Consider the following 10089-nt stretch of genomic DNA (forward strand, 5'->3'; position numbering starts at 1 on the left):
GCCAGGAGCGGACAAGCGTGCGTGTCCCGCCCGTCCGCGCGCTGTCCGTTTCACCCCAAAAACGGCGCAAACTTAGGCCGGGGATGGGTCGAAATCGGACACAAATCGGACAAAAGTCCGTTTGCTCCCACGCGTTGGGCCGACCGGTTTGTCCCTTTTACCCCAAACGAACAGGGCCGGACAGGATGGGGTCGCGTCGTGGAGTTGGCCTTACTCCGGTACATGACAGAGAACTAACGAGCCGGCAGAAAACACCATCACCGCCCTTTGACGTCTGTTGCCAACATCGGCTCCCACTGCATCACTTGCCGTCATGTACACACATTAATTAACACCTCGTCTACCACCTGGAATACCACGGCCGTCCCGCATCTCTAGGCAAACAAACGCGTCATGATACCGGGCTCGCCGAGGTCGTCCACGCCTAGCAATTTTTGTGGAATTGTTGCCTTTTATTCAATCAAGCATGAGTTCAAAAACGAAGAAATACAGTGGTAGAGTCCACGACAGATTTCGTACCGCGACACAATGAGCAAGGGGTGCACTAAATTGTTAACGGATGGTGAACTAACCTGTGATTGGATGGTTAGAGGGACAGTGGCATTTATAGCACATCAGGGTTTAAGCTTTGATGCTCGCATTATTTTTGAATTTATTTCAGGATTTTCGGCGATGCGTTTTCAGTGGGAGGAGACGTTCCCGTCGATGACGAGGCACCTACAGTGACTTCGTAAATCGCAAGATGATATGCCGGTTCAATCTCTCGAAGGTGCTCATAAGGGTAGAGTGTGCGTGTTTGCGTTCATAAGGGTGAGTGTATGCGCGTGTATATGAGCGCTTGTGTCTATAATGATGTTAAAAAAATGTTAGCGGATGATGTAAGCATACGACCGCCGCTAGGAGCGCTTCCTTCTGCAGCCGTCCTCCGGCGGCTCCCCTCCATCGACGACCTTGGTCGTTGACGATGAGGGGGACGTCGGATTCACGTGTGTGGGTCGATTTAGCCATTATTAGCTTAGGTTTTGGGTTGTTCATCGTTTTGACTTTGGTGATGGCGATGGCAACGCTGGATAATGATTCTTTAGATCCCACCCCAACGAAGCGATCGGTTCTATAGTTGAGGATGAATTTGGAAACCAGTTTGTTCAAGCAAGGATGGTGCGGCGGCGGCATCCTTGTGGTCGACCTGAGTCCTCGAACTTCACCGTTGCGAGGGCGTCTGCTCTAGCTCCGGCGCGGAACTTGGGAGGTAGTCCAGGAGTGGATGCAGATTATGGTCTGCATGGACGGCATCTGAAAGATGGTGGATCGTGTGCTGGGCTGAGTCAGTGGTTCATTGATGGCAGGTATGGTTTCCTCCTTCAATATCTTAGTCATGTGAGGGTGTTGGATCTGGAGTTCAATGACGTGTCTGGGGTTTTGCCCCGATCTGACTCGTTCAACGGTAATGGTTTCACCTTTGGCGAGCCACCTTGAAGGTCCGCAAAACTGCATATCAGCGACGAAGCCACGTCGACCTCGGGTGGAGATGATCCGTCATATTTCCTTTGGTAGTGGTTGTGGTAGTGCCAGAGGCAGGTGACGGGCATCGGTGTCAAGCTCAAAGGATTCGCCGGTCTTGTTTGTAATTTTATTTCTTGTCTGATGTTTCTTTGTGCAAAGGTTAGCGTTTACCGTCTTTTCAGTTTTGTCAGGTCAGTATGTACATGGCTTGTAATATGATCCTTATTCCTTATGATAAAAATGAGACACAAATTACCATAAAAAAGTGATGTAAGCATCATAAGAGTTTAATAAAACTAGTCATGAAGGCCTTCTTGTCAAAAAGAAAAAAAAAGGTGCACTGATGGTTCCCCGTCGGCTTCGACCACCATGGCTGCGGATTCGACACTATGGTGGAAGCTCAGTGTGACTCGCCACGGCGTGGAATGAAACTGGTCGATTTCACGCCAAAACATGGATATCCATCTTACGACTGTGAAAGTAGGTGAAAAGACGTCCACCAATCTACTAGTGCCTTTTTGACCCTGGTATAGAGCACTCATCAAGATATTATTGGAATACCGCTTCATGTCGGAGAGGGAAACCTTTTGTCCTAATTTGTATTGATCGGGCATATCAATGACGAACTTCTGTCAACAAGCATGATCAAAATCGGATGGTCGGACGTGGCGCCATTGGTGCGAGGATGTTATCCTTTTATGAAGGTGTCGTTGTGAAAGAAATTGGCTTAATCATGTGTCAATTTTTTTATATCTTGTACTTCCTCTGTAAATAAATATAAGAGCGTTTAAATCACTATTTTACAGAGGAAGTAATGGTTTGACCGTGGATTTATTTTTCATACTATGCTTAATAATAAATTAAAATAGCTATGTACATCACATTGATGCAAAGTTGCACCTTTTTGAAAAAAAGTAGTACCTTTTTTTAGAGAGGGTTATTTTTCAAAAATAAAGAAACACATGTAGCTTTAATATTACTTGCAATCATTATAGGTATACTGCTTTGGATCCACAAAACAAGAAATTACAACTCCTGCTAAGAATTAAAAATATATATTCTTGGAAACATCTTTTTCGTAATATCAATCTTTATAAGACAAACCCAAGAGTTCACTAAAGAGGTTACAGTTAGACTAAAGTAGTGATATCGTCACTCCCCCTTCACAAGCTTGATTAGCAATAAAGGACTCTCGAAACCCCTTGAGTCGCTCGTCTAAAAAGATAGGAAAACAATGAGCGATGAATGTACTGGGGATGAACCCCTAAAAGCGCAAATCTACAAACCACAAAATCTTCACTATAACATTGAGGAAAGATTTCAAAGGTGCATTCAAAGGTGCAAATTCACATGGCCCTCGAGATCATTCTTCGCTTGGACATGGCCCAAGAATCCCGACCTTTAAGTGCTGATGAGCGGGACATTCATAGGAGACTCAAGCGCAAGGTGCTTAGTTTGTTCGTGCTTGAACGCGCGCGAAAAAGGCAATGTTCGAGGATCACCAATCTCAAAGATGGAGATGCTAACACTACAAAAAAATACACTTTCGTGATGATACGTGTTTGTCACAGTAGGTCGCATTTTTTGTCATGCATGTACATCCATGACAAATTTATGACAGAATCAAGATAGTCATACATGTGCTGTCGTAGAAGTGTTCCATGACATTACCAAAATTATCATCACGGAAGTGTCCACTTCCATGACGATAAATCGCGCGTCAAAGAAGTGCTTTCGTCAAGGGTGACCGACACGTGGCATCCACCGTAACGGAACGCCGTTAAGCTATCGGGTCGGATTTTAAATCCGTTAACCCATTAACGGCCCCAACCAATGGGGATTTTCCACGTGTAAAATCATCATTGGCTGGAGGAGACACGTGTCAGGTCCGCGCTGGCACAGGTGTCACTCATTCAATGGGCGAGACGCGCCCATGATATGTTGACACGTGGACCGGCCCATCAAGTTTAAATGGGCCGGCCCAACTAAAGGCCCACAAGATTTTGCGGACCATAATGGGCCAGCCCAGCTAAAGGCCCACGAGATTTTGTGGGGCATAATGGGCTGGCCCAGCTAACAGCCCACAAGATTTCGCGGGCCATAATGGGTCGGCCCAGGTAAAGGCTCACAAGATTTTTATTTTCCATAATGGGCCGGCCCAGGTAAAGGCCGACAAGATTCTTGCGGATCATAATGGGCCGGCCCGGCTAAAGGCCCACGAGATTTTGCCGACATTAACGGGCCGACCCAGCTGTAGGCCCACAAGAATTTGAGGGCCCTAGTAGGCTGGCCCATTAACTGGCTGCCATGTTTTGGGCCAAATGCCGGCCCATATTTGATCCGGTCCATTAATGGCCTGCCACGTTCCGGGCCTAATAGTGGCCCATATGAGATCCGGCTCGTTAAAAGCCTACCATGTGCTGGACCAAATTACGGTCCAGATCAGGTACGGCCCTTTAAGAGGCTATGGGCTCAATTATGACCCATATCAGATTCAGCCCGTTAACTGGACACTATGCTTTTGGGCCCACTTGCTAGAGGCCCACTTAGTAATTCGGCCTGACATTAGTTTTGGCCTCTTAAGGACCCGTTTAACATTTTAGCCCTATATTAATTCCGGCATGTTAAATGCCCGTCATATAGTTGGGCTTAACTACGACCCGGTTTGCATCCGGCCTGCTCGCAGCCGATATCTGATTGGGCCAAACAAGGACCGAGACAATTTTGGCCTGTTAAAAGCCCGTGATTTGATTCGCACAATCATGGGTCGGGGTTCATTTCGGGCTGCTGCCGACCCGTTAGCTGTTCGGCACGTTTCAGGCCCAACCTACATCGTGATTGCATGACGGCCTGATTATGTATCGTAATTTTACAGTTTGACCGGTTTACTGCAAAGACAGTAAAATAACCGCAGCATCATGAATAAGAAAAAACCTAGACTCGACAATAAAGAAATTACAGCATATTACATCCACTGGGCATCAAAGTTCGCCACTATGATAATAAAGCACAAGCAGACAGCAGATTACATACACTGGGCATCAAAGATCGCCACCAGTGCAAATAAACACGCCGACAAAATAATATACAAAATCGACAACACTGCAATAGAGTTCAAGAAAGGTTAGCCATGCTGGGAAGCTGCAACGCAAGGAGCTGAGCAAGATGATGAGACTGCGCTTGTTCAACACTTAAATCTTCCTCACTCTGAAAGATAAACAAGCAGACAGATGACAAGTTTTGCACATAAAATATCAGTGCTGACAATTCATCACATTTCTTACTGACGAATAAAGTGACACAGTTTAAAATTGCATTAACACAATATGGTATTGTTCAGGTCAAGACATGACAGGAAATGACATTGTGAAGGAGTTGACAGCTTCACAACACCACTGGTACAGATCAAGAACTCATAAGTATCAATGGTTAGTGTGCCGTCAATTTATCCCATTTCAGATTAGCAAATAAAGAGACGGTTTAAATAATACTCCCTCCATCCGGAATTACTTGTCATCAAAATGGATGTGTCTAGAACTAAAATACATCTAGATACATCCATTTCACTGAAAAGTATTTTCGGACGGAGGAAGTAGTAGAATGATATGACATTGTTCATAGTTAAGACATTGCAGAATATGACATTATGTTGTAGTGGGTAGGTTCACCACACCACTGAATTACGGATGAAGAACAGAAGCATACATGCAATGCAAAAGAAGATCGCTTGCTCTGTATACTTTAATTTACATGGTATGAATAAGGAACTTGGTTGTACAACTGAAAACTTAAATTGAGAAAGGACAAACTTTTGTTTGTGAACTACTCTCTCCGTTCTAAAATAGATGACCCAACTTTATACTTACTTCAGTACAAAATTGGGTCATCTATTTTGGAACTGAGGGAGTGCATAATAAACTTTAAACATGCAATTTGATGCAAACACCAAAAATAAACAGTTGTTGCAGTCATGCCTAACCAAATATATACAACAAAGTTTGAAGGCTTGAGATGGACAAACTTACATTATTGGTGAAGACGGGCTCTATAAAAGCCTTGTCCATGCTGATGGGGGGGGGCAATTCAAGAAGTTTACCACAAAATCTTCTTCATAAGCATGGCCTTTATTCTACATTTTGTTAAGAGTAAATATAGATGTGATAATATACAAAAAATGGAGAATATTTAAGATAAGATGAAGAGTGATGCTACATAACCAAGTAGCTATAAATGTAAGTGCAGCGATACAGGCAAAAGGTACAGCCAAGAGCAATGCACAACTAAACTTCTTCAGTACCAACCTAATGGTAAGAGTAAATATAGATCTGATATGTAGAAAATGGAGGGCAAAGGAAAATAAGCTGCAGAGTGATGGTACATGAACAACTACCTGTCATTATAAGTACACTGATAAAGGACATCATGTACTTACAAGAACAATGCAGAGCTAAAAAAACATTGGCATTGGATACTGAAGAATTTGGAGCGAACAATTGATAAGCAAGCTATCATGCATACTGCTGTCACATAATGAACCAGGTATGTATGCAAGTACAGTGATACAGGACAATAGGTACTAACAAGAGCAAAGCAGCGGGCAGCATATTTGCGATATCCTATCGTTCTTTTCAAACCGGAATTCTTCTTCGAGCAGATTTCCCGCAAACAAGATCCGTAAGGCACATGCGGAAAAGTAGAAGTTCAAATTGTCATGTGATTTCATAGACAGTACCTCATCCTGGGAACGAGACTAGTGCATAACAATGTTTTTCCATTCAATGTCTTCTAAATTTAGCACAGGAGACTTCAGCGGAAATTCGTTTATAGATTTGCCACCAAAGTGTGATTTCCTCAGGTAACACCGATATTGCTGCAATGCTTCCTTGAAAAGCACAAGCAAGTTTTCCTCGTCATGTCTATCCAGATTGACCCTCGCCTAGTTACAACAATGTAATGTAAATCATTGATGTGTTCAATCAGCAAAAAACAGGAAAATAATAACCATGAATAATAGCACTTACATGTAAGTTGGACAAGAAGATGTGAAAATGGTGTTTGTCTTCACAATAATCTTCCCGTGATGGGAATATATGCACGTAGTCCCTAACAACATTAAAGCATTGTCTTTTAAACTAGGAATAAATGGAATGAGCTTCCAATCTGCAGGAATTGGCCGTCTCTGCAGTTGGGATAGGTCTTCGGTCGGTGGACTTGCTGTACTTTTTGCTGGAGTGGGATTTTTCTGTGGTACAGCTGGTGCTATGGCAAATGAAATCGGTAATACCTTTTGCTGGAGTGCAGGTCCTATATGGTGGGGCTAGTGGTGTGGCCAGTGAAGTATGGGTACAGTCTACTGGAGTCGGTCCTACATTTTGTGTCATAGCTCTATCGAACATGGTAAAGAAGAGCAAGCAGATTTTGGATAATAAAATGTTGGTTGTGCAGTGCCCACACATGATGAACCAGAGCACATTAAGAATGCAACTCCCAGCTGTCTCTCGACCATTTCAGGCGGTTGGATGAAGATCCTACGTCTCCTAACCCTTCTTCTTCCTCGTCCGTGATTCTTCCCATACAGAACACCGCACGGGCCGCCGGCCGGACCACCGGCCCCCACCGCCTGTGTTCCTCCGCCACCCCCACCCCCACCCGCGTCGAGTTTTCTTCATTCGGCGAGGCCCCACAACCACCCGAGCCCCTTGGATCGCACCGGCGAACTCCGGCGAGCTCTGAAAAATCGACTGACCCAATTTTGAAATTTAGTCTACTGTGATTTAACTAGTGTGGAATATAAAAGGGGAAAACCATAAGCATTGGGAGTATAGTGTTTAGCATGCCATGGCGGATCTGAAGGTGCAAACCGGACAAAGGCAACTTCGCAACCAAGATAAGAAATCAGAGTAAAAAGCAGTGGCGATCTATTTTCTTGCTGCGATAAATAAGTTGAGCAGATACGAAAGAGTACCGCCTCTGGTGCGGTGCCGTGTACGCATATGGTGAGAATTTGACGGTGCTACGGTAGCGATGGCTGTCGGCAGCGTGGAAGCAGATCTAGGAGGGTAAACGGTGGCGGCGGGGCACGGTGGACGAGACGATCGTAGGAGCAGCGCTGGCAAGGTGGACGACGACGGGGATGAAGTGAGAGGACGGGATGCAAGGATCCCAGTCCGAAGGCGTGGATGAGAGAGGTCGATCTCTTGTGATGGGCGGCGGCGTCGGGGTATCAGCTCCGGCATGGTGGAGGAGGACAGCGGTGGATGGGGTGGCGGACGGCGGCGGACGGAGGAGGGTGGGGTGGAGAGGGTGTTTTGGCGCCCACGAAGTACGAATGGGGAAAAGGGAGGTAGAGAGGAAGGGGGGGAACCATGTAGTCAGGGCGCGCTTGTCTCAAATGCAAGGAAATTTACAAACTTAGCCCCCGTTTCAAATTTCTACTACATCACAACAACATTAGTCGGTTGCCGATAGGACGGTAATCTCGCATACACCGAATATTTGCCGACGAGAGTTTGTTTTTGGCGCCCACCATGTATGAACATGAATCGGGGAGGGAGTCGATTTCGGCCGAGGGCACACTGTGTTTTGGCGCCCACCGTGTATGAATCCGAGTAAGAGGCGGTTACGTCACGTTTGGGTGAAATTACAAACCTACCCCTATCGAAACCTATAGAAATCCAGCAGATAGGCTTTGCGCGACAGGGATAGGCAGTAGTGATTTCCATCTTGCGGATTTTGGTTTCGGGCGGTTACTGCGACTTTCCCCGCTTCGTTCAAATTTTACACAGTGCATGTTTACCGTGCCAACTCAATTCGAATCCCGTTTGTGTTCTACTATTTTTTTTCGGGCGGGATCCATTTTCAGTTGGAATTACATTCTATATATACTTTCAAAAGCACAACAAAGAATTCTGCTCCTTTATATGTATAATATGATTTACAAATACAACGATCTCGAAATCTTAAGGTTGAATTCAAAAAAAATTAACCAAATTATGTTCTACTAAAATGTATAGATCACTAATATCTACATATTAAATAACATAGATGTGCGTGAATTCATATGAGTATGCATGTTTGATAGATCAATTTTGGTTTGAGTATGGATTACATGTATCATCATCTCGAATTCAAATATTTGAATCCCTTTCTTGTTCACTCCTTCCACGCCCATCTCTCTCGCATGCATGCTCCTTCAGGTAGCCATCACTCTCTTTTCTCCAGCTCACCCGCACGCTCACTTCATGTTTCTCCTATCCTCGCAAACATGGTCTCTCGACGTCTCCCTTGAGAAGTGTCACACTCTCCCTATCATTATACATTACATGGTTTTCATTATCTCTCACATCTCTACTGTTCTCTGGTATCACTCGGTACCTAAGCTTTCTTTTTCACCGCCACACACACAGTCTCCACTCGTCTTTCACTTTGTCTTTCTCTCTATAGGATTCTCTCACACACCCTATATGTCTATACATATGACTCATACCACTAAAATTACTCTCTCTCTCTCTCTCCCGTAGACACAACATTTGTTGCGGTCTCCTTTTCGTCTCCATCCCAAACTGACACAGATCAAACAACCCCGACTACCGTCTCCTCTCTCTCTCTCTCACAGACACACACACAACTCCTACTTCCACCCCCTTCCTGACTACCATCTCTCTCACACACACACACAAAACTCTCGCTTTCGCACCCCGACTCGTATTTCTCTCACAAGCATTTATCGACTAGCTAGCCTCTAGATAGGTTTATACACCCGCACACTCATGCTTCCACCATCGCATACATGTCTCTCTCTCGCTCCTTATATCTATGTAGCTTTTTCTTCCCTTCTTGAGACACGCCCTCTCGATCATGCACACACACACTATCGCCTCATTTTAAGCTGATACCTATCGCTCACACACTACTTGTGTCTTTGTCACACATGCACTCCGTCCTCCTCCACTCTCCCTCTCACACACACACACATGGGCTTTTTGCAACAACTAGCAAGATGCCATGCGTTGCACGGAACATCAAGATGCATTTGTATGAGTAGTTTATCTTGTGGGGGAAAAGGATGAACGAGGGAAGACCTTATCTGCAAATATGGAGAGGGGTGTGGGTATCTTTTTGCAAAATTGCCATAGTTTCCTTCCTATCCGTCAGATATAGATCGGACGGCCTATATGGTAGGATGGCAGGCACACGATCATCACCGACAATGCTTTTTATAAGAGTAGGGATAAAAATAGAGTTGGTGATGATGGTGGGCCTGCCATCCTGCAATGTAGGTCGTCCGATTTATATCTGACGGATAGGAAGGAAAATATGGCAATTTACCCACACTCTTCACCACATTTGCAGATAAGGCCTTCCCTCGTTCATCCTTTTCTCCCACGAGATTTTGATGTTCCATGAACGCACGGACATCTTACTAGTAAGAGTAGAAATTAGACATATACCACTTCTCGAATCTTGAAACCAACAACATGCCTCCCTTATCTCATCAAAACCGCCAAAGGAATATATTTTGAGTGAAACATAACATATTTTTAGTGATATACGTATTTCAAAACTAGACTTTTTTTCTATCAAATC

The sequence above is a fragment of the Triticum dicoccoides genome, chromosome 5B (genome assembly GCF_002162155.2).
Source record: "Triticum dicoccoides isolate Atlit2015 ecotype Zavitan chromosome 5B, WEW_v2.0, whole genome shotgun sequence".
NCBI classification, from domain to species: domain Eukaryota; kingdom Viridiplantae; phylum Streptophyta; class Magnoliopsida; order Poales; family Poaceae; genus Triticum; species Triticum dicoccoides.